At 32.6% G+C, this 23941-nt stretch overlaps 1 long non-coding RNA gene across 1 annotated transcript; it reads right to left on the bottom strand.

Annotated features, from left to right (window-relative positions):
- Nucleotides 1-4469: 4469 nt before the first annotated feature.
- LOC143071700 (uncharacterized) lies at nt 4470-9297 on the bottom strand. The gene is made up of 3 exons (XR_012976953.1): nt 9144-9297; nt 6317-6476; nt 4470-5363 (listed from the first exon to the last, which is right to left on the bottom strand). It is a non-coding gene; the product is annotated as an uncharacterized LOC143071700 (long non-coding RNA).
- Nucleotides 9298-23941: the final 14644 nt, after the last annotated feature.

Below are 23941 nucleotides of genomic sequence, written 5' to 3'. Positions count from 1 at the left end.
ACAAAACAAGTTTTTTCATATTTTTTTGTAGTTTGATAAATCTGAATGCACTTATAGTTAGTGCAACTCATTTAAAGCCTTGTTCTCCAATGAGAAAGGAAAATATTATATATTAACTGGAGGTGTGATGAGATGATTGAAGCTGTTAAGGGCATACGATACAGTTTTGATCCTATATTTACAGTTTGCTCACAATTTGCACATAGGCTATTTTTTGTCTAATTAAATCAAATATGTAATAAAAAAATATACCCTCATGTGCTATTTTTTGAGTAAAATGAGGTTGAATTTTTATATATTTGCACAAAATTCGGATTTAGGGACGTACTTTTTCCTTTCGACAGAAGCACATAATAACTTTTTTGTTTTAAAAGATAAACACAATCTGTTTTTTTTTGTTAGATTATTCGTAAATTCTGTTTGATATAAATGTAGTTCAAATTGGTACAATTTGTTTTTTTTTTTCAAATAACTCATATTTTTCAAATATTCACAAATTTAGAAAAAGAAAACATCATTTTTTGCTGTATATTTATCCAATTAAAAAAAAATTGCACTATCTACGTTTTCATGAAAATTTGTACACATTATCGTCTGACGTAATCAAACCATTTGGCATTTTAAAAAAGAGGGGTCCATGAACTCGTTTTCAAGTTAAATGAAGTTTGAATGATAAAAATTAGTCGAAAACTGAATGTTTTCCCGATAAGTCGTAGTTTGACGTCGCGAAAATAACAATTTACGTAAGCAGCGTTATTACCTCCCCTGTTACTGTATCGTATGCCCTGAAAAGATAGTGTGTTTCTCTGACGTTTATGACGTCTTTTTATGGCAAGCCGTTCTCGTCAAAACTATGTTTAAATTTTTTTTCGAAAAATTTACACACTGAGAATTACAACAAAGCACACTGAGATTTAAAAACTTCAAAACACACACTGAGAATTAAAAATTACACACTGAGAATTAAAAATTACACACTGAGATTTCATAAAGACGCACTGAGATTACAAAAATGAAAAACACACACAGAGAATTGAATTGAAAATTACACACTGAGATTTCAAAAAGACACACTGAGAATAAATAAACTGAAAACACACGCTGAGAATTTGAAATTACACACTGAGAATTTAAAATTACACACTGAGATTTGTGCGCACTTTTTATGCGCACATATCTGATAAGCATACTTAATCTGAATCTATTACAAGCTTAAAATAACTAGGGGACAGAATTCGTTAGTACTTCGATTTTGTTCCAAATTATTTATAAAAAAAACTTTAGAAATACAAGAACAAGAAAAATACCCACTTAAAAGGTGGGTTTATACTTCGGTAGCGGCAGCGATGCGACAAGCGATGCTGCTATCTAAGGCGTAGCGATGCGACAAAATGATGCAGCGATGCGACGCGATGCGATACTAAAAAATCGTGTCGCCACGATCGTTTTTAGTTCGCGTTGCTTAGCGATTTTTGTAAACAAAACAGCTATTTAAAATGAAGAATCAATTGAAGATAATACAAAATGAAACCAACTCTTTAATTTATGTATATTTGATGCACATGACTGGTATATGGTTGCTGTACAACAGACTTAGAAGTAGAAGAAAAAGAACCAAATACACAAGATCAATATTGGCGCAAAGAAGACGACAAGGAGACTATGCAAATCTTGTGCAGGAAATGAGACTTGATCCAGAATATCACATTCTATACTTTCGTATGTCACGGGAGCATTTTGAAAAGTTGGCAAGAAAAGTATGTCCCCTGCTTGAAAGACCCAGGACACATTTGTATCCAATCAGTGCTACTGAAAGATTGGCAATGACGTAAAGGTAATCAAATTACTTCTTTCAAAAAAATGTTTTTTCTAGAAATAAAAAGACTATCCTCATGAAAGGCTCTTGAAAAACGATGATATTCTTTTTTATAAAGACTTGCATGCAGGGCATCAAACACAAAAAAAAAACAATATTTGTGTTATAAGCCTATTAAAAGCCTAGTCAAAAGATAAAAACTAAAAAATAATTGATGCAGGCTATACTTAATTGTAGTTTTAACATAGTTAGGCATTAAATTCGTGATTATTTTTGACCGACCGATAGAGAGGGCTAAAATAACACGAATATAATGCCTATCCATGTTAAAAACTACAATAAAGAATAGCTTTTTTCCACAAACCTCCCTTTTTTGATTGTACACAAATAAACGACTGGCAATGTTATTTTTCCGAAGGAGGAGTTTTGAACGCATGTGCGAACTAATTTTATTGGATTTAGAGCATGGTCTATTCACAAAGCGAAAGAAGCACGTCATATTACACTGACTATTGAAAATATCAAAAAACTCATATTCTTTTTTTCAATCATATAAAACAATGTTTAGGCAAAAAAGACACTGGTACATGTATTTTGATAATCATACTGGCAAGTTACATCACATATTATGCATATAGTTGACCAGAATTGCCAAAAAATGACACACTGGTTATTGGTTGAAACCATTGTTTCAACTACCGTCTTCAATTTTTTTTTATAGTTGTACTTATAGCGCTTACAGTGCTTTGATTTTCCAATTGAAATCAAATTACTTACTTTCAACATGTATTGCATGCCTATATCTATATTTGACTATTCGATTGAATAGAATGTGTCATGGAACTAGATGTCGCTCAATGGCACTCATACCACATCTTATTTATATTAGTCACGTGGAACGGTGCTGTTAACAAACATTTTAAAATAGTCTCGCAAATAAACTAGAGTCTCATGATAGCCTGAAGTCGCTCATCTGTATTTTTTTTGTATATTTATATATTTCCTCAATAGTCATAATAATTGATAGTTATATAATTATGATGTTGAAAGTACATTCATACATGTTAGCAAATGCCATTTTACGTTCTATCGTGATACGGAAGACATAAAAGGACTTGTAAAAAGTTTAATTAATCCGAAATATCGGAGTGTTAATGATTTATAATCCGAGATCACGGATTCATTATCCGTGATCTCGTTTTAATAGTCCGTTATCTCGGTTTGATAATCCGTTATCTCGGTTTAATAATCCGTTATCTCGGTTTAATAATCCGTTTTCTAGGTTAAATAATCCATGATTTCGGTTTAATAATCCGAGACAGCGGATTATTACACCAAGATCACCGATAAGCAATCTGGGATCACGGATTATCAAACTGAGATAACGAGTTATTTAACCAAGATCATGGATTACTAAACCGGGATCACGGATTATCAATCCCAGATCACGGATTAATTCTATTTTTTTGTGTGTCCATTTATGGCTTCCGTACGTAACCATACATCACAATTTTTGCAAAATAAATATCTTGCGGAGTAATTGGATCAGTAATTCTGGAGGCGAAGATGGTTAAAATAGTTTACGATGACATACGACGACGGACTCCTAGTGCTGGCAAGCTCGCAATGATTTATTTCTATGCTATCTTAAATTAATGCGGTTACTTCTATCATGTATATTATGGCCCTACGTACGTAACCATTCATCACAAATTTTGTAAAATAAATATCTGGCCTAGTAAGGTCAGTAATTATAGAGGCGAATATGGTTAAGGTAGTTAACGATGACAAACGACGACGGACTCCCAGTGCTTGCAAGCTTGCAAGGCCCTGTGGTCTCTTTGTGTCATATGTGCTAATTAACAAGTAGAAAGTCGCGCGACTGTTTTCTACCATTTAAAGTGTGATGCATAATTTTGCCTGGTGCATGTCGTCTTTAAATAACGTGGATTTGTTTACATAATTTTTCGTTTTCAATTCTTGTATCAGTAGTAAAGAAAATAAACTTTTCTTATATTTTGAAATTTGTCATCCTTTTATGATTTTCTTTCCTGCTCTGTTGCAGATATTTAGCTTCTGGAGATTCCCAAACTTCGATAGCTCTTGCTTACCGGGTATCCAAATCAACTGTTTGTAACGCTATTTCTGAAGTATGCGATGCAATATGGCGAAGTCTAAACACAGAATATCTGAAAGCACCAACTACAGAACAAAAATGGTTAACTATTGAGGAAGGATTCAGTGGTACTTGGAATTTCCCACATTGCATAGGGGCAATAGATGGTAAACATGTAACGATTCAATCACCTGCTAACTCTGGATCTAATTTCTTTAATTATAAGAAATCGTTTAGTATTGTTCTTCTCGCAGTTTGCGATGCAGATTACAACTTTACAATGATAGATGTCGGATGTCCGGGTCGATTTAGTGATGGCGGTATATTCTCGAACTCCAAGATAGGTCAACGGTCAGAAAATGAAGAACTTAATATTCCAGCCCCGTGTTGTCTTCCTGGTACAGATAACACTTGCCCGTATGTTTTTGTAGGTGACGAAGCTTTTCCTCTTAAACAATACATGATGCGTCCTTATCCCAGGACACAGTTAGATTATACGAAGAGGATCTTTAATTACAGATTGTCAAGGGCAAGACGTGTTATCGAAAATGCTTTTGGAATACTTGTAAGCCGCTGGAGGATATTTAGGAGACCCATTTTGGCAACTCCAGAGAAGAGTACAGAAATTGTCAAAGCCGCATTGTCTTTACATAATTTTGTCAAGTATGAAGAGAGAAACGTTCCTGTCCTTCAGCGTAGGTACTGCCCTCCCAGGTATGTAGATACAGATGACAACGGCAACATAATTGAGGGCATGTGGCGGAATGAAATTGGTGATGCTAGTGGGATCGTTGGGATAAATCAAACAGGGAGCAACATGTTTAAAAAAAGAGCTCGGGAAACAAGGGAGAAGTTCGAGAACTATTTCGTGAGTGACATAGGAAAGGTGGAGTGGCAAAATACTAGTGTTCATTTTGGTGAACAGGAATAACTACATTTGAAACTTATAATTCATTAAAATCTCTTTAAAATGATAAGAAATGAAATTAATTAAACGAAATAGTTGAATTTTTTTTTTAATTCATCAAAAAATATGTTGTTGGTTCATTTTCATCTACTTTTTGATATTGATTACTAGTATTAACATTCCTACTAGAAAGCACTTCTCGATATGGAGTGTTGAACTCCACATCATAAAGTGCTTGGTTGATCAATATTTTAGCTCGAGCTTTTTGCTGTGGGCTGAGTCTTCTTAAGTTAGCAGCTACAGTTTGTCCATAATGCCCCTCCTCATCCAACTCCTTCTGGTTGCCTTGAGAAAGAGATTCTTGAAGGGTCTTGCTACTGTCCTTTAGGAATTCAACAAATTGGGTGTCGATGTTCTTTCTTGCAGTATTTTTCATCTTTTTAACTGGAGGAACACTGACATTTTCAACCTCAAGCTCATTCCCTTCTTCTTCAGAAGTAGATTTTTCCAAATTTGTGCATCAACTGAAATGAAAATGATTCATATTAAATCAACATTTTGTGGATACATTTATCATGTTTATAAACACAATTTTATCACATATGAAACTTTTCAAATCTAAGTTTGTCATAACAGAGAGTCAAAGACACAAGACAAAAATACCCCCCCCCCCACCCGACCCCACCAAACCCACCCCACCAACACGAAAACAAAAAAGAAGAATAAAGAAAAACGAGAGTAAGGAACAGTTCCGAAGTACATAAATATTTCCAACATTGCAATGATGTTAGAGCAGAGATCACGTTAATTCTCTTGGGATCCATTATACCTAAACTGGTTCCCGATTGCAATATTCAGTATGTTACACATATACCAATATAAGAGAGTATGGCTAATAGCTTATACCGGGAACGTAGTACCGGGAACCGGGATATTAATACTTCATAGGATTTAGATGACATTTCATTTAAGACTTATAAAGGGATTTTTTTTCAAAAGTTAAGTATTTAATACTAATTCATGTGATAGTGCAACAATATTTTGAATTTTTGGAATCAGTTTTAACGATGAAGTTTTAAAAATGTTCAATTCAATAAGAATGGAAACGGGAAATATGTCAAAGAGACCATAACCCGTTCAAAACGAAAACAATTTTAAGACCATCAATGCGAAAAATCCCACACCCAGAGGAGGTCTTGTGCAGACCCCGTAATTTTTATGTATACAAGATCAAGAAAATGGACGCCAATCTTCACTTCGGAACACAGTTATGAACTAAAAGTAAAAAAAATATACAAGACTAACAAAAGGTTCCTGACTTAGGGGAGGCGAAACATGCGGTAGGGTTAAACGTGTTTTGTGAGATCTCAACCTACCCCTTTTCACACAGCCAATGTAGAATAAATAAACACATCATACTTGTTATCTTGCTTATAAATTATTATATTGTAACACTTGAAAGACATGTTATACGTACTCTACAGGGACAACAACTGGGTCCAAAAAGGCGAGAAATTCATAAAAAGGCCACTTCTTCGAATTTGACCCTTTCGATCCACTTTTTATATCCTTCTCGTCCTTCTTTTTCCTTCGATATGTATCCTTTAAATTCTTAAATTTGGCCTTACAATCTGCTCCTACAATAATTAAAAAAAACATAAAATGATACATATGGATGAATAGTTTTACAAGCAGTTGTTATAAATTTTTGAATTTGATCATTTAGATTTGTAATTATCATGGGGCATATGTCGTCTTTCTTGGTCTTTCCCACTGTGGGGGTTGTCTGCAATTTTTGTTCTCTTTTAATACTTTGGTAAATTACTTTCCCTACACACCATGCGAAATTATCACAATGTGGGAAAACGTTACATTTCTATAAACCCAATATATGAATAGGTAAAGGTGTACATAATAAAATCAAACTATCACAAAAGGATGGGGTAACAGGACCCCGAGGTTATCAGTAATCGAATAAATCGGATGGAATGGCAACTTACTTGATCAGATTTCAAATATGATATATTCCCAAGCTTATAAATTAACCGCGCTGAAGTAAGTCCATTATTCATAGTTCATTATTCATTATTCAATAATGAATAATGAAAAAGTTCACTTTTCACTATTCAATATTAAAAAATGAATAATAAATAATGAAATAGTTCACTTTTCCCTATTCAATTTATTAAAAAATGAATAATGAAATAGTTTATGTTTCATTATTCAAATTGAAGCGGTGAATAGTGAAATAAATATTAAAAAAAATTACTGTTGACACTACAGCTATATTTTGACCATAAGAGGGTTTACGGAGGACCTAAATGGTCACAACATGCGTTAAAATGAGGAAATATGAAAAAGAAGATGTGGTATGATTGCCAATGAGACAACTATCTACAAAAGACAAACATGACAGAGACATTAACAACTACAGGTCATCGTACGGCCTTCAACAATGGGCAAAGCCCATACCGCATAGTCAGCGATAAAAGGCCCCGATAAGACAATGTAAAACAATTCAAACGAGAAAACAAACGGCCTTATTTATAAAAAAATAAAATGAACGAAAAACAAATAAGTAACACATAAACAAACGACAACCACTAAATTACAGGCTCCTAACTTGGGACAGGCACATACATAAATAATGTGGCGGGCTTAAACATGTTAGCCAATTTTGAATAATGGAACGGACTGCTATGACCCTCCAGCCCCTAATTACAGATATATATTATACCTAAATCGAAAACTTATCAAGAGAGGAACAAAAGGTCTATAGTCAATATGTTCCGCAACGCATATTAGAGGAGTAACGAAGGACTGAAATATCGACATACGCGTGAACAAAGAGAAATAGCCAATTTTGAATAATGAAATGGATATTTTGAATAATGGAATGGACTGCTATGACCCTGGGCAAAAAAAAAGCAGGATCAAATGTAGTGAAAAACAAAAAGGGAAGACCGAGGTTACATCATGCCCCCCCCCCTTTTCCCCCCAAAACAATTCAAAAAGTAGCTCCCTTAAATGACCAACATCTAAACATTGCTAAATTATTAAATTATCAAACAGGAATGAAAAAAGCAAGATAATCGAGATAATTAAACGGTGACCATAATTTGAAGAAAATTTACATTTATGGGGTCGGCCATTTGGTTATTTTTTCGAGGCGTAAAGGGGTGGTGGTGATGAGGATATAGCGCGTGATGCCAAAAACTACAAATAAATAACTGACACCATGTAAAAATTAAATTCTTTCATAGCACAGTCGCCTGCAGATTTCTTAATCATAGCGAAAAATTTTTTTTAATATTTATTTCACTATTGAGGCCCCTCATGGGGGGGGGGGGGGTCCTAGTAATCACATAATCACCATTTTTTTGCCAATATAATCACATAATCATTAAATATTTGCTTATCTTTAGTAATCAAATAATCATAAACTAAAAATACAGTCCTAGGTAATCAAATAATCATGAAATATTTGGCTTAATAATCAAATAATCATTAAAAAAACGGCCAAGTAATCACATAATCAAAAACCCCATGAGGGCCCTCACTATTCACCGCTTCAATTTGAATAATGAAACATAAACTATTTCATTGCATAATATATTTTTACGGTAGTATTTAGGTCCCTATATATCTACAGCTAGATGGGAATATGATGTTTAGATCATGATGGAAATATGATGCTCAAGTGGGATAGTCTCAACCACTCAAATATTGATTTACATTGTAACTATCAACATGTACATACAGTGGAATAATATTTTTAGTAGTATTTATACATAATATTTTATTTTCCCCATTTTTCGCTATAATTATGACATCTTCATGCAGGCGACTGTGGAATCACTGTGGTCATAACAAATAGAAAAAATAAATAATTAATCCCAACTCCCAACCAAGCCACTAAATTTATATCAAATGGTCGGCCCCTAACATGATTTCATTTTAATTATTTATTCATGATAAACAAATCTCAAGTATTACACATTGCATACATTTTAAAAGAGATGATTTGTTGTGACACGTTGTTTTTCAACTATTAGTAATTAGTACATGTAGTTACATTGTCATTTTCTAGAAAATTATATTGAAGTGTCAAAAAGTAGATGTCTTAAAAATAAATATATTTACTAGTAATCAGAAACATATAAAAGATATACGTCTCTGATTTAATATACTACATATTTACTATGAGGTACTCAATATGCGGATTATCCCTTGAGGGATTATCAAAGGACTCGGTACCCCTTTTTGTTTCAGTTTTTATCAAATTAAAGCTTTAAAGATCCTACCTGATATACCCATCTCTTCGCCAATTCTTTGCCACTCTGACTGGGTAATATCGGAATCCATATACTCCTTAGTAGATGGATCCCATAAACATTCTGTATCTCTTACAAGATGGATCAGCTTTTCTCTGTCAAACCCCGGCTGCGTCTTTTTCGAGGCTATTGGTACTTTACGGAACGGAACGGAACGGAACGGAATTTCATTTAAGGTATCCAAAGGGGGCATTTATCAAAATTTCGAAAAATCTTTAAAACAAAACAAACTTTAAAATTTCTGTGTTTTACGGTTTTCCATATACAAATAACACAAATGTATACTTAATCTCATCTTCACAGGTGAAATGTGTAATAATGTATAACATCGGGAAATATTCTGTAGATGAATATGTCGGATTGTCCTGATAAATTATCATGAAATTAACGCATTTGCAAGTCATGCATTATGATATCTAGACTGACCTCACGTCGTCCTTGATTAGAGACACTGATCAAGTTGAATCTGATTTAAACTTTTTAATTTATTTTTCCGTTCCGTTCCGTTCCGCAAAGTACCAATTGCTCTGAGGAATTGGTATTTAACGGAAAAAACGGAAACAGACATCTTTAATGTAATTAAAGCAGTATGATAAAAAAAAAATGTCTGACACCACTTTTTGCATGAGTGGTATGTGTTTTAGATAGCATTTTCGACTTGATCAATAATAAAAAATTTAACACAAAGGCAGGTTACACAAAAAGTCTTTCTCCTTCCATCGGTAATTATATTTTAAAAAAGAGGCCTTCAACAGCCCGTTCCGACGATGATTAGAGACAGTGATCAAGTTGAATCTGATTTAAACTTTTTAATTTATTTTTCCGTTCCGTTCCGTTCCGCAAAGTACCAATTGCTCTGAGGAATTGGTATTTAACGGAAAAAACGGAAACAGACATCTTTAATGTAATTAAAGCAGTATGATAACAAAAATTGTCTGACACCTCTTTTTGCATGAGTGGTATGTGTTTTAGATAGCATTTTCGACTTGATCAATAATAAAAAATTTAACACAAAGGCAGGTTACACAAAAAGTCTTTCTCCTTCCATCGGTAATTATATTTTAAAAAAGAGGCCTTCAACAGCCCGTTCCGACGATGATTAGAGACACTGATCAAGTTGAATCTGATTTAAACTTTTTAATTTATTTTTCCGTTCCGTTCCGTTCCGCAAAGTACCAATTGCTCTGAGGAATTGGTATTTAACGGAAAAAACGGAAACAAACATCTTTAATGTAATAAAAGCAGTATGATAACAAAAATTGTCTGACACCTCTTTTTGCATGAGTGGTATGTGTTTTAGATAGCATTTTCGACTTGATCAATAATAAAAAATTTAACACAAAGGCAGGTTACACAAAAAGTCTTTCTCCTTCCATCGGTAATTATATTTTAAAAAAGAGGCCTTCAACAGCCCGTTCCGACCATGATTAGAGACAGTGATCAAGTTGAATCTGATTTAAACTTTTTAATTTATTTTTCCGTTCCGTTCCGTTCCGCAAAGTACCAATTGCTTTGAGGAATTGGTATTTAACGGAATCAACGGAAACAGACATCTATAATGTAATAAAAGCAGTATGATAAAAACAAGTCAGATCCTTCTTTTTTGAATGAGTGGTAAGTGTTTTGAGTGGTAAGTGTTTTGGATAGCATTTCGACTGGATCAATATTTAAATAAACAGCTGCGCCATGAGCGCATGATACGCCCGTCGTCTTTTGAAAAAATATTTTAATGTAAGTGCGGTTCTACCCACACATCAACCTATCTTAGAATGAAAATGACCTTTATTTTACACATGAGGAATGTCAGGGAATGAAACTGTACGTGTATTGCTTGGCCGCTCAAGTCCTCTTGATTTATAACGGATTAAGAAACAAATTGAAAACATGTAAGATTATTTGCAAAAGTAATTGCATACATTTAATTCACTGTCCGTGTCACTGCTAGTCATGATAGCCCTACGATACAAACATTTCACTAGATTTTTTCGGGACAAACTAACATGTAAATCAAAGAATTTCAAAGAAAACGTTGTCGGATAAGTCCGAAAATTAATAAGTGCGCTTAGACTAAGAATGTTTTAAGGGTTTTATCAAACGAAGTTATGGGAAAGAAAAGAACGAAAACAGAATGCTTTTTGATACACTCTTAAAAGGACCCTTAATGCGTTCTTTGTGTAATCGTAAACTATGACTTACGAAGACTTTAAGAGAAGTTTCTTGTTACCGCGGGCCCCTGTATCATGAAAACCTATCTTAAGTTTCATTTAAGAGAAAACGCTTTACAAGAAGATTACGATGGTGATAAGAGAGTATCTGCAATCCCCTCGTGGGTTATCTTAACAATTTAACGGCTATCTTAGTATACACTTACGATAACTAGTTAAGATAGCCCTATTATCGACTTCGAAGTAACCGTCTTTGATTTCTAAGAGAATATTAGTATTTGCGGCAAAATCGGTATTAAAACTAAAGTCGTCTACTGTATGTGTTTAAAATAATGCTAAAAATATACTATGATTCGTTTTATGTTGCAGACTCTACATCGACTGTCAAGTAAAGCCCTGTTTAAGGCTCCTTTCTGGCATAGATAATAAACGAATATTCAAGTTAATAAATTCTATTCTTCAAAAACACATCTACATGGAATGGTAACAATAAATCAAGAGAACAAATCAACTAACATATCATACAAATACGGAATGCAATCCGCAATACGAAAAACCCCATAACTGGTTAAGGCGAGATAACTCTCTCAAAAAGGATGTTATCTTTAAAAAACGTCTTGACCATACCAAACTGACATATAACACCTGTTCATTGATAATTTGTATTATTCTATGTATTTTTTGTGATTTTGTCCCATGTACATTTTACTTCATAACTCTTTATTAACATACTGTTTGTAGATTTTTTTTACTGATATGTAATAATACGTATCAGTATTACCACCGTAGGTATAGTGTCCGGTTGAGATCGGGTTTTTTCGAGTGATTTGATCGGGTTTTTTCGAGAGCGTCCAGTTTTTTTCGAGAGATTATGACTAAAAATGTAAACAAACAGACATGTGTTCCTTTAACACGTAGAATAAATGCTTAAACTAAATTTACAAGATCAAACAAGTTAAGTAAGTATTTGTGATGAAAGGATGTTGCCAACCATACATACTTTGCAGTTAAAAAAGTTTGATTTGCCCTAATAATGCTTTTATGCCAAAATATAGAAAAAAGCAATTTCTATACACATACCAATGCAAATTTCATAGAGCATGCACACATGATGTCTTTATATCCTTACATTTACATATGCTATAACAAAAGTTTTAGTTATTGTAATTAAAAGGCAATTTTAAGGGTATATTCATTTCCATCTGTCCAAGTTTTTTCGAGAGCAGTTCGGGTTTTTTCGAGAACAGTTCAGGTTTTTTCGAGAGATAAACCAATTTCTTACGGTTTAAAATGTGCTAATTAAGTACATTTGAGTTTAAAAACGAATGAAAAGTCATCGGTTCTTTCAAAGTTTATAACTAATGCATTACAGCAGTTTGATAATGTTGCATAATCACATACATTTCATAAAAAAAAAAACATAATTTATTTCTATATATTGTTGTTTTGCATTATGAATTGCATGGACACCGGTATGCTTTATACATATATTATTTGGATTAATCAAATCTACCTATGTCTATAGAAAAAAATGTTCACATCATGCATGATCACTGTATTCAAAGGACACTGGTTAACGTATGGTTAGATCAATCAAACATATTGCCATCCATGTTATTGAAATGACGGAACTAAGCTAGCATGCTGATGTCCAGATAAACATATTGCATAGATCCAAATATACGTATATCGATATGGAATTTATGTGATTTAAAAAATCTACATTTTAGAGTGCCATGGATTTTAAGCTGAAACTATTCGTAATTTGAACAATCGTTTTGTGGGCACGGTCTTTGATTGATATTTAAGTACGCATTGCTTTTGCGCCAATTCTTAAAAGTTGTAGTTTTTCATTTGCGCCAAAAAATAAATATTGCTTCTGCGCCATTGTGCAGGTAAACTAATTAAAAAGTGAAAATTTAGAAAATTTAAACAATATCTACGGACACACCAGCTGTCGTCAGGAGATGGGAGAAAAAAAAACAGATTAAATACGGAATGCACCTCTAGAACCGAAATCCCGCTGATATTATAGTAAGACCTTTGCCTATAGGTTTTGTAACAGAACAGACTTTTAGTTTTTATAAATACTTTGATTAACAACAGTTATTATTGTGGTTTTATGACTTTTAAGGAGTTACCATTTTTTATAGTGCTTTGATAAATCCGAAAATGTTTTAACAATTTGCAAACATTTTTTTATTACAGTGTTTAGTGCTCATATTTTTATGAAGATATATTTTAAACATATGTTTTAATATTTATGAGACCTTGTTTCTAATATAAAATTGAGAATGGAAATGGGGATCACTGTTTCTTATCATCTTCGGAAGGCCCCTTTTTTAATTTATAATTACCAATGGAAGTAGAAAGACCTTTTGTCTAACCTGTCTTTGTGTTATTTTTTATACGTCCGTCAATTTTGACGGGACGTATTATGGTATACAAATGTCCAGTGTCCGTCCGTCCGTCCGTCCGTCTGTTCGGTGTAAACATGTCGCACCGTAACTTGAGAACGACTTATCCAAATTTCATGAAACTTAACATAGTTGTTTCTTATGATGGTCAAATGATCTGTATACTTTTTTTGTGAAAATAAGATTACAACTTTTTGAGTTATGGCACTTTGTAACTAAAACAGGGGTGTGTTTTTTTCACATGTCGCACCGTATCTCAAAAACGATTCTTGATTATGGCTTAAAACTTTAAATGCTTCTTAGTTATATAAATCTTAATATCTGTATACTTTTTGGTGATGATTCAAAATTTCATTTTTGAGTTATTGAGTATTTTGTAAAAAAAAAAGGGGGGGGGGGTTTACATGTCGCACCATATCTCAAAAACGATTTATGATTATTGCTTAAAACTTTACACACTTCTTTGTTATATTAATCTAAAGATCTGTATACTTTTTGGTGATGATTCATTTTTATATTTTCGAGTAATTGAGTTTTTTGTAAAAAAAGAGGTTTTTTTTTCACATGTTGCGCTGTATCTCTATTGCTTAAAACTTAACAGGCTAATGTTGCGTCGGGTTTCCAAATACATCTTGTAAAATCTTCCTATTGAGCGGGAATAAGGAATGAGTCAGGATATACTAAGCATGAATTCCTGTACAACCCTGTGTTATTCAAAAAAGATTTATGTTTTTCACAAGACGACGGGCGTATCATGCGCTCATGGCGCAGCTGTTTATTTAAATATTGATCAAGTCGAAATGCTATCTAAAACACTAACCACTCATTCAAAAAAGAAGGGTCTGACTTGTTTTTATCATACTGCTTTTATTACATTATAGATGTCTGTTTCCGTTTTTTCCGTTAAATACCAATTCCTCAGAGCAATTGGTACTTTGCGGAACGGAACGGAAAAATAAATTAAAAAGTTTAAATCAGATTCAACTTGATCAGTGTCTCTAATCATCGTCGGAACGGGCTGTTGAAGGCCTCTTTTTTAAAATATAATTACCGATGGAAGGAGAAAGACTTTTTGTGTAACCTGCCTTTGTGTTAAACTTTTTTATTATTGATCAAGTCGAAAATGCTATCTAAAACACATACCACTCATGCAAAAAGAGGTGTCAGACAAATTTTGTTATCATACTGCTTTTATTACATTAAAGATGTCTGTTTCCGTTTTTTCCGTTAAATACCAATTCCTCAGAGCAATTGGTACTTTGCGGAACGGAACGGAACGGAAAAATAAATTAAAAAGTTTAAATCAGATTCAACTTGATCACTGTCTCTAATCATCGTCGGAACGGGCTGTTGAAGGTCTCTTTTTTAAAATATAATTACCGATGGAAGGAGAAAGACTTTTTGTGTAACCTGCCTTTGTGTTAAATTTTTTATTATTGATCAAGTCGAAAATGCTATCTAAAACACATACCACTCATGCAAAAAGAGGTGTCAGACAATTTTTGTTATCATACTGCTTTTATTACATTAAAGATGTCTGTTTCCGTTTTTTTCCGTTAAATACCAATTCCTCAGAGCAATTGGTACTTTGCGGAACGGAACGGAACGGAAAAATAAATTTAAAAGTTTAAATCAGATTCAACTTGATCAGTGTCTCTAATCATCGTCGGAACGGGCTGTTGAAGGCCTCTTTTTTAAAATATAATTACCGATGGAAGGAGAAAGACTTTTTGTGTAACCTGCCTTTGTGTTAAATTTTTTTATTATTGATCAAGTCGAAAATGCTATCTAAAACACATACCACTCATGCAAAAAGAGGTGTCAGACAATTTTTGTTATCATACTGCTTTAATTACATTAAAGATGTCTGTTTCCGTTTTTTCCGTTAAATACCAATTCCTCAGAGCAATTGGTACTTTGCGGAACGGAACGGAACGGAAAAATAAATTAAAAAGTTTAAATCAGATTCAACTTGATCACTGTCTCTAATCATCGTCGGAACGGGCTGTTGAAGGCCTCTTTTTTAAAATATAATTACCGATGGAAGGAGAAAGACTTTTTGTGTAACCTGCCTTTGTGTTAAATTTTTTATTATTGATCAAGTCGAAAATGCTATCTAAAACACATACCACTCATGCAAAAAGAGGTGTCAGACATTTTTGTTATCATACTGCTTTAATTACATTAAAGATGTCTGTTTTCGTTTTTTCCGTTAAATACCAATTCCTCAGAGCAATTGGTACTTTGCGGAACGGAACGGAACGGAACGGAACGGAACGGAAAAATAAATTAAAAAGTTTAAATCAGATTCAACTTGATCACTGTCTCTAATCATCGTCGGAACGGGCTGTTGAAGGCCTCTTTTTTAAAATATAATTACCGATGGAAGGAGAAAGACTTTTTGTGTAACCTGCCTTTGTGTTAAATTTTTTATTATTGATCAAGTCGAAAATGCTAGCTAAAACACATACCACTCATGCAAAAAGAGGTGTCAGACATTTTTTTTATCATACTGCTTTAATTACATTAAAGATGTCTGTTTCCGTTTTTTCCGTTAAATACCAATTCCTCAGAGCAATTGGTACTTTGCGGAACGGAACGGAACGGAAAAATAAATTAAAAAGTTTAAATCAGATTCAACTTGATCACTGTCTCTAATCATCGTCGGAACGGGCTGTTGAAGGCCTCTTTTTTAAAATATAATTACCGATGGAAGGAGAAAGACTTTTTGTGTAACCTGCCTTTGTGTTAAATTTTTTATTATTGATCAAGTCGAAAATGCTATCTAAAACACATACCACTCATGCAAAAAGAGGTGTCAGACATTTTTTTTATCATACTGCTTTAATTACATTAAAGATGTCTGTTTCCGTTTTTTCCGTTAAATACCAATTCCTCAGAGCAATTGGTACTTTGCGGAACGGAACGGAACGGAAAAATAAATTAAAAAGTTTAAATCAGATTCAACTTGATCACTGTCTCTAATCATCGTCGGAACGGGCTGTTGAAGGCCTCTTTTTTAAAATATAATTACCGATGGAAGGAGAAAGACTTTTTGTGTAACCTGCCTTTGTGTTAAATTTTTTATTATTGATCAAGTCGAAAATGCTATCTAAAACACATACCACTCATGCAAAAAGAGGTGTCAGACATTTTTTTTATCATACTGCTTTAATTACATTAAAGATGTCTGTTTCCGTTTTTTCCGTTAAATACCAATTCCTCAGAGCAATTGGTACTTTGCGGAACGGAACGGAACGGAAAAATAAATTAAAAAGTTTAAATCAGATTCAACTTGATCACTGTCTCTAATCAAGGACGACGTGAGGTCAGTCTAGATATCATAATGCATGACTTGCAAATGCGTTAATTTCATGATAATTTATCAGGACAATCCGACATATTCATCTACAGAATATTTCCCGATGTTATACATTATTACACATTTCACCTGTGAAGATGAGATTAAGTATACATTTGTGTTATTTGTATATGGAAAACCGTAAAACACAGAAATTTTAAAGTTTGTTTTGTTTTAAAGATTTTTCGAAATTTTGATAAATGCCCCCTTTGGATACCTTAAATGAAATTCCGTTCCGTTCCGTTCCGTTCCGTAAAGTACCAATAGCCTTTTTCGATGCCATGATTGGAATGAACATGTGCTTGTTAACCTTTTAACCTATTTATTTTACATAAAAAGTGTAGCGATGTCGCTATGAAGTTGAAATAATTTCAACTCGCTTGCGAAAGATTGCGATTGACCTTGCGTTAATGGTTTTTGTAAGCGATAGAAGCGATGCCGCGCGTTATCGCGCGTTGTCGCGGACAGTCGCTGCGTTTTACCTGGCGACAGAAATATTCGTCGCATCGCTAGTCGCAACCGAAGTATAAACCCAGCTTTACTCTTATTACAAAATATAACCAAATGGTGAAAAACTATTATTAAAATTATAAGAAAACAATGGAACAATCTGCAAAAAAACAAAGAACGCAGTGAAATTTTTACTCAAGTGTCTATTACAGTAGAAATTTCAATAAAAAAAAAAAAAAAAAAAAAAAAAAATCGGGAAAATTTCCCGAATTTTTCATTGTACTAATGAACTCAAAATCGTTCAAATTTTTTTTGTTGTGTTTTTTAATTTCCGGATCTGCGCAGAACACATAACTCTACTTCCTTCTTCCGGTCTTGTTGTCGTGAGACTTTGATTAGCCTATATAGTAAAATATAGGAACTCAAGGAACACAATACCAATATTTCATTTTTAATCATTCTTTGTCTTTGGTATGAATAAACGTTAGGCCTACCTGATGCATTGCGTTTCTTTTTTTACATTGAACATGACGTCATAACTTAAATAACGTCACAAGTAAAATCCCTAACAACAGAACCAAAATCGGAAACGTTACGATATTTCCGTATCTTTTTTTTAACAAATATTTAAAATACAAAAAAAATAATTTAAACAAACTTCGTCCTCATTCACAGGTAATGCCTGCCTCATATTAGCATAAAAACGTAACACAAATATAAAAGATTACCTTGCGAAATCAGGGTAACAGTTGAAAGACTTTTGAAAAGGGACCCCTGCTTAAACGGTTTTAAGCAAAAAAAAAAAATCCCGATACACTGGTAGTAATGATCTCAATTATAGGCAACAAACTTATGAATATGAGCGATTTTTAAGTCTTGAAATTTATAACGAATGTTGGTTGAAGGAATCGCATTTCATTATAATGACAAGAGTTCTTGAGATCAAGATATTAATCTGTTGAATTATTCATCTCATGAATATTCATTAGTAATTTGCATATTAATCTCAGTGTGTAATAAACAATTCTCAGTGAGTGTTTTTCAATTTATTTCATCTCAGTCTGTCTTTTTAAAATCTCAGTGTGTAATTTTGAATTCTTAGTGAGGGGGGGGGGGGGGGCAAGGGGTTTAGTTGTTATGCTGTTATGGGGTAATTTAATTCTTTGTTATCTGTTATTCTGAAAATATATTTGCTGTTAGCTGTTATTGTCTTGTTCCTTGTTAGCTGTTATAGGACTATTATTTTTATTGTTATCTGTTATTGTGAGATTGTATTTGCTGTTAACTGTTATTGAAAATTGGAATGTTAGCATTTTGACAGCCAATCTTAACTGAGGCACTTGTCTCAGAAAATAAATTCCTATATACCTTAATATTAAGGTATATAAGAAAAACAATTCTGAGACAAGTGCCTGTGAATCTTAAGTAGAAATTGAAGATAATTGAACATTGTGACTTGGATGGAGAGTTGTTTCATTGGCACTCATACCACATCTTCTGATAACTATTGAGGTCTTTCCACTGGTGATATGAAGGTCACGTATTTGCAGAAGGATTCCAGTAACATACATCTCATAAACATTTAAAATCAGTCGGATCAAGGACCATTCCAGTTTACATTATTATTATTCTTTATAATAAATTCCATTGTCTGTGAAAATGTCTTTAGATACATAATTATTTGTACAAAAAATGTGTGTAAATTATAGTTTGTATTTTGACTTTGTACACATTTTTCTAACAAATTATAATTTATGTTTTGACTTTGTACACATTTGTGCTTTTTTTATACCAAAATTGCTTTTCAGGAAAAAGTGCTCTAAATATCAAATATCAAATGTGTCACTGGCTTCATTTTCTTGAAAAATTAAAAAAAAGAGAAAAGCCCAAAAATTGATCTATCGAATTCCCTGGATTTTTGTTTTAATTATGATCCTCATCAGATATATCCTTGGCCATATGTTTTCATTTTTGTTATTTAAATTTAATATACATGTACACAGGGGGTACAAAGAACAGTATCCCCATACATACGAAATATGCAAATTCAGACAATTATTAATTATATCACAAAAAAGGAAAACATATGGCTAGGGATGCCTGGATTGGTCGATTTTTTTTAAGTGTGACATGTGAAAGTCGAAAATAATAAAGCGTAAAAACTGGAAACAAATTCCAGCGGGACACGGGAAATTACTATTATGGCAACGAAAAGCTTGATACGGGATTCTAACTAAACAATAAGCCCCCTCCTGACCCCAATGTGACCCCTATGATTTGTACCAAAAAATGTAAAAGATGTAATTTGTACAAAAAAAAAACATGTACATTCAAAACAGAAAAACTTAAAACTGAACAAAAGTACTAGTTCCTGTTTTTGTTAAAGGAATATTTAAATATGTATATATATGTAAGTCTTTGTTAAGGCCTAGCTAGGTCCATACAACCAGTTATCTAGTAAGATCTAATGTATTGGTCCTGGACCGGACTGATTTTAAGATTTTATTTACTGTTATCTGTTATTATCATTTTTCAATTCCTTGTTATCTGTTTTAAGCCAAATCAATTTACTGTTTTGCTGTTATTGAAACCCCCCTTGCCCCCCTCACTTAGTGTGTGTGGTTTTTTTTTTAAATCTCAGTGTGTAATTTCGATTTCTCAGTGTGTTATTTTAGGTTTTTAAATCTCAGTGTGTATTTTTTTCGAAAAAAGGGTTTAAACATAGTTTTGACGAGAACGGCTTGCCATATCTTTTCACAAAATCCATTCGATGTTGGATGTGTACTGATTGATAATTTAGTCTTATGCTGAGTTCACACGTAATTCGAATTCGATTCGCATTAACTAATTCGAATTAATTTAAGGTAGATCATAAGTAAATCTTTTTTGAGACAGAATTTTCTTATACTTAGCCAGAATGAAGATTTTAATATGCTCTTTTCAAAAATATAATAAAAAGTAGGGGTCACCGTGCTATTTTTCAAGCTATGAGTCGTTGAAAATTGCCTAAATTTGGTTAGATTGTTAATGGAAAAACACAATTGTGTGCATAAAAAATAATCTATGAGATAGAATTTTGAAATAAATTGTGAAAAGATAGGTTTTGTAATATGTTTTAAGAAAATAAAAAGAAAAAATGGTGTCACCGAACTTGTTTTCTTGCTACAAGTAAAAAGAAAAAAATTCCCTATCTGTCCATTATAAATTTTTTTCTTAAAGAGTTATCTTCCCTGAAATGGCTCATTTGAAAAAAATGATTCAAAAAGCAAAATAAAATGATATTTGTTTAATTATTTTGAATTATACAATAAATTGCCAAGTTTTCTTTATATTATTAAACAGTCTAACCATCAAATTGCAAATCTGTCTCCAAATTTGCAGATTTAGGCAAATAACTAGACCGGTTTTTTACTGTGATTGTTCAATCCAAGATGGCGGTATACCATGAATCTACCTTAATTCTGATTCGAAACGTTTAACGGACTTACGTCCATTCTAATTCGAATTGCAATGCGCTTTACTGTCATGACGTTAACTTTAAGGATGTTCTTAGGTGAGGTTTTGGAATTTGTGTCAAATGTTCGGACTCCTTGGTGTTTTTCCATACAATACAATGTAAAATATTTTGCCTCATAACACCCATTTATTTTTTCATATAAGACTTAATAGCTCATGAAAGGTCTTATATCACAATTTTAGAAGATTCTTGATTTTCTTTCTTTTGTTTTGAGTCCCAAATAATACCAATGCAAATATAAGGTACTGAAAAGTCCGAGTCAGCCTTTTCCCGCCATATTTTAAATCTCAAATATCTGGAAAAGGAGGTCCATGACCTATCAATATTTTTAGCTTATTTTTATCCTTAATTGATGCTCTACCAGCTTATAGTATCAATTTTAATTTCTTAATTTCTTAAAGTCATAGGAAACGAGTGAGTGGTGAAAAAAAAATGTTTATCCAATTCTTGAACCAATGCATGTATCTATCATAAACTTAGTCCTCTGTGAACGATTTTCTCATTTTTTACGCAAATATAACGTATAATCGTCATTTGTTTTTTCTCTGTCTGTTATGATTTAACAAATATGGCTGCTCATTAAATGCCGTGTTTTGGAGCCGAAGTTTACCGATTGTCACCTTATAGTAAACAAATAACAAAAAGCATGAGTATTGAGCACGTGTTTAACATGTACAATCAGAGAATTGTTTATTTTAATGACAGATCCATGCGTATTGCGACCACCGGATTTTTACGAGGAGGGTAACGCTCAGGTCACTATGCATACGGAAAATGTGTCGGCGAATTGCTTCTGGAAGGAAGCAATTAAAAATAAGTAAATTTCTTCTAAATGTGGACAAATTAAAGAATTTTCCTCAGAAAAAAGTATGTGTACATAAGTTGTATATAGAAAACTATCCATTTAGTTAGGGAGCTACCATTTGATTTTTATGGGGGGACTAGGATGAAAAATTTTGTCCTGCATTTTTTTTAGTTGTAATCTCTGTCCTGACTTTTTATTTTTCACTCTATTCGGTCCTGCCTTTTTTTTATTAGTTTATCCTGACTTTTTTTACCTAAATTGTCATCCTGCCTTTTTTTTTGCAAAGTGTCTCATCCTGCCTTTTTTTTTACTCAAAACTCCTGTCCTGCCTATTTTTTTCAAATTTCGTCCTAGCCCCCCGATAAAAATCAAATGGTAGCTCCCTTATAAAAAACATATGCATATTTTTTTTAATTTGAGGTTTCTTATGACTTTAATTTTTACCTAGCCTCACCTAAGTACAATGTACATCCTTAAAAATGTATTCTTCTGATGTTTTAGTCTCGTTGAAATATCATTCTGGAATTATTTTAAAACTTATTAAGGCGGTCTATTTAGCCCAAAAAATTGAAAAAATAGGTGAGGGGTACAAAAAAAGTTTTTTTTCTCCAGAAACATGTACATCCCACATCACTTTTGTCTTTTCAAACAAATTAGATGTTAAATTTTTCAATCATTTATAACAAAAAACTTGAGATCATATGCATTTTGTTCTTAAAACAGAGAAAAATTACAAATTTACAAAATTGACAGCATGGTAAATTTGCCAAGAAAAAGCATTTATTTTTTTATTCAAATTGGTCTACTTCATCTTGCATTGCAAGTATGAAAAAAGTTTAATGGTGGAACTGTGATTTTTTCCACGAGGATATCCCCAAAATGGGCAAAAACTGATGAAAAATGGGAAAATCATCAAAATTGGGTACTTTTAAAACCTGTAGCAAAAAAAAAGTGGACCACCACATGATTTTTTCTTCACCAATATTTTTTTTTAAGTCATATAAACCCGAAAATTAAGTTAAGAACAAAAGCTTAATTCTAGAAATTGTAGGTTCCTCAGAGGTGTACATCCTTAATTCATATTAACAAAAACTTATTTCTAATTCGAATTGGATAATTCGAGTTAGCCAATTCGAATCAATAAGTAAGTAAGTAAAACTTTATTTGGATTCGGCATATTGACAAACAATACAAACATAAGCTCTAATGAGCTTTTCATCGAATATAAAAAAAAATATGCAATAACAAATAAAACAAGGCATGCAGCATGCAATAAATAATAAAAAAACAGCACCAAAATTAACTCTAAGCAAATAGCATATCAATGTATCTTGCAAAATACCAAAACATATATATGAAGCACTAATTTTTTTTTTAAATTTGCAGTTTAAAATTATTTTATTTTTAAATTTATGATATATAAAGACAAATAGACCTTAAGAAAGTACTGTTGCATAAAATGTTGGTTATCGTTCAATCTCAAATTGTTCATGAAAGATGCTGTTTTTTGCTGTAAGTTTTTGGTTGGTGGTTAATATTTTGGTTTAAACTTTGCATACCCATATTATTGGCTAAATGGTGGCGGTCTGCCTGAATTGTACTAGACAGATTCTCAGAGCTGAATTTGTCACACTGATTTAAACACGTTTTAGTTAGTTTTTTTTTTTTTTTTTTTTTTTTAACTTTCGATGTAAAGTGTTGAATTAAAAAAATAATAGCGTTAATGTTCATTCTTATCAAAATAGTTACAAGTTTCAACCAGTTGCAGGTATATAAAATGGTAAAAGAAATATCGTTTTCTGGTTACTATAGTATAAAAGTCTGGTCACGCATTATCTTTCACGATCAAGTTTGATGAAAATTCAACAAAATTTAAGGTTTTCGTAAACAAATTAACGCTTTTAAGGGAAAAACATACTTTTATTTTACTGTACTACCATATACACCAACGATTAAATTTCAAATATATCAGGATATATTAAAATATGACCATTATAGTTACAGAAAGCGTGTATTTCCATGTTTTTTCGTAAAGTACTGTATATTTTCTTTA

Source organism: Mytilus galloprovincialis, chromosome 4, assembly GCF_965363235.1.
Source record: "Mytilus galloprovincialis chromosome 4, xbMytGall1.hap1.1, whole genome shotgun sequence".
Classification (NCBI taxonomy): Eukaryota; Metazoa; Mollusca; class Bivalvia; order Mytilida; family Mytilidae; genus Mytilus; species Mytilus galloprovincialis.
This window is presented reverse-complemented; position numbering and strand designations above follow the sequence as displayed.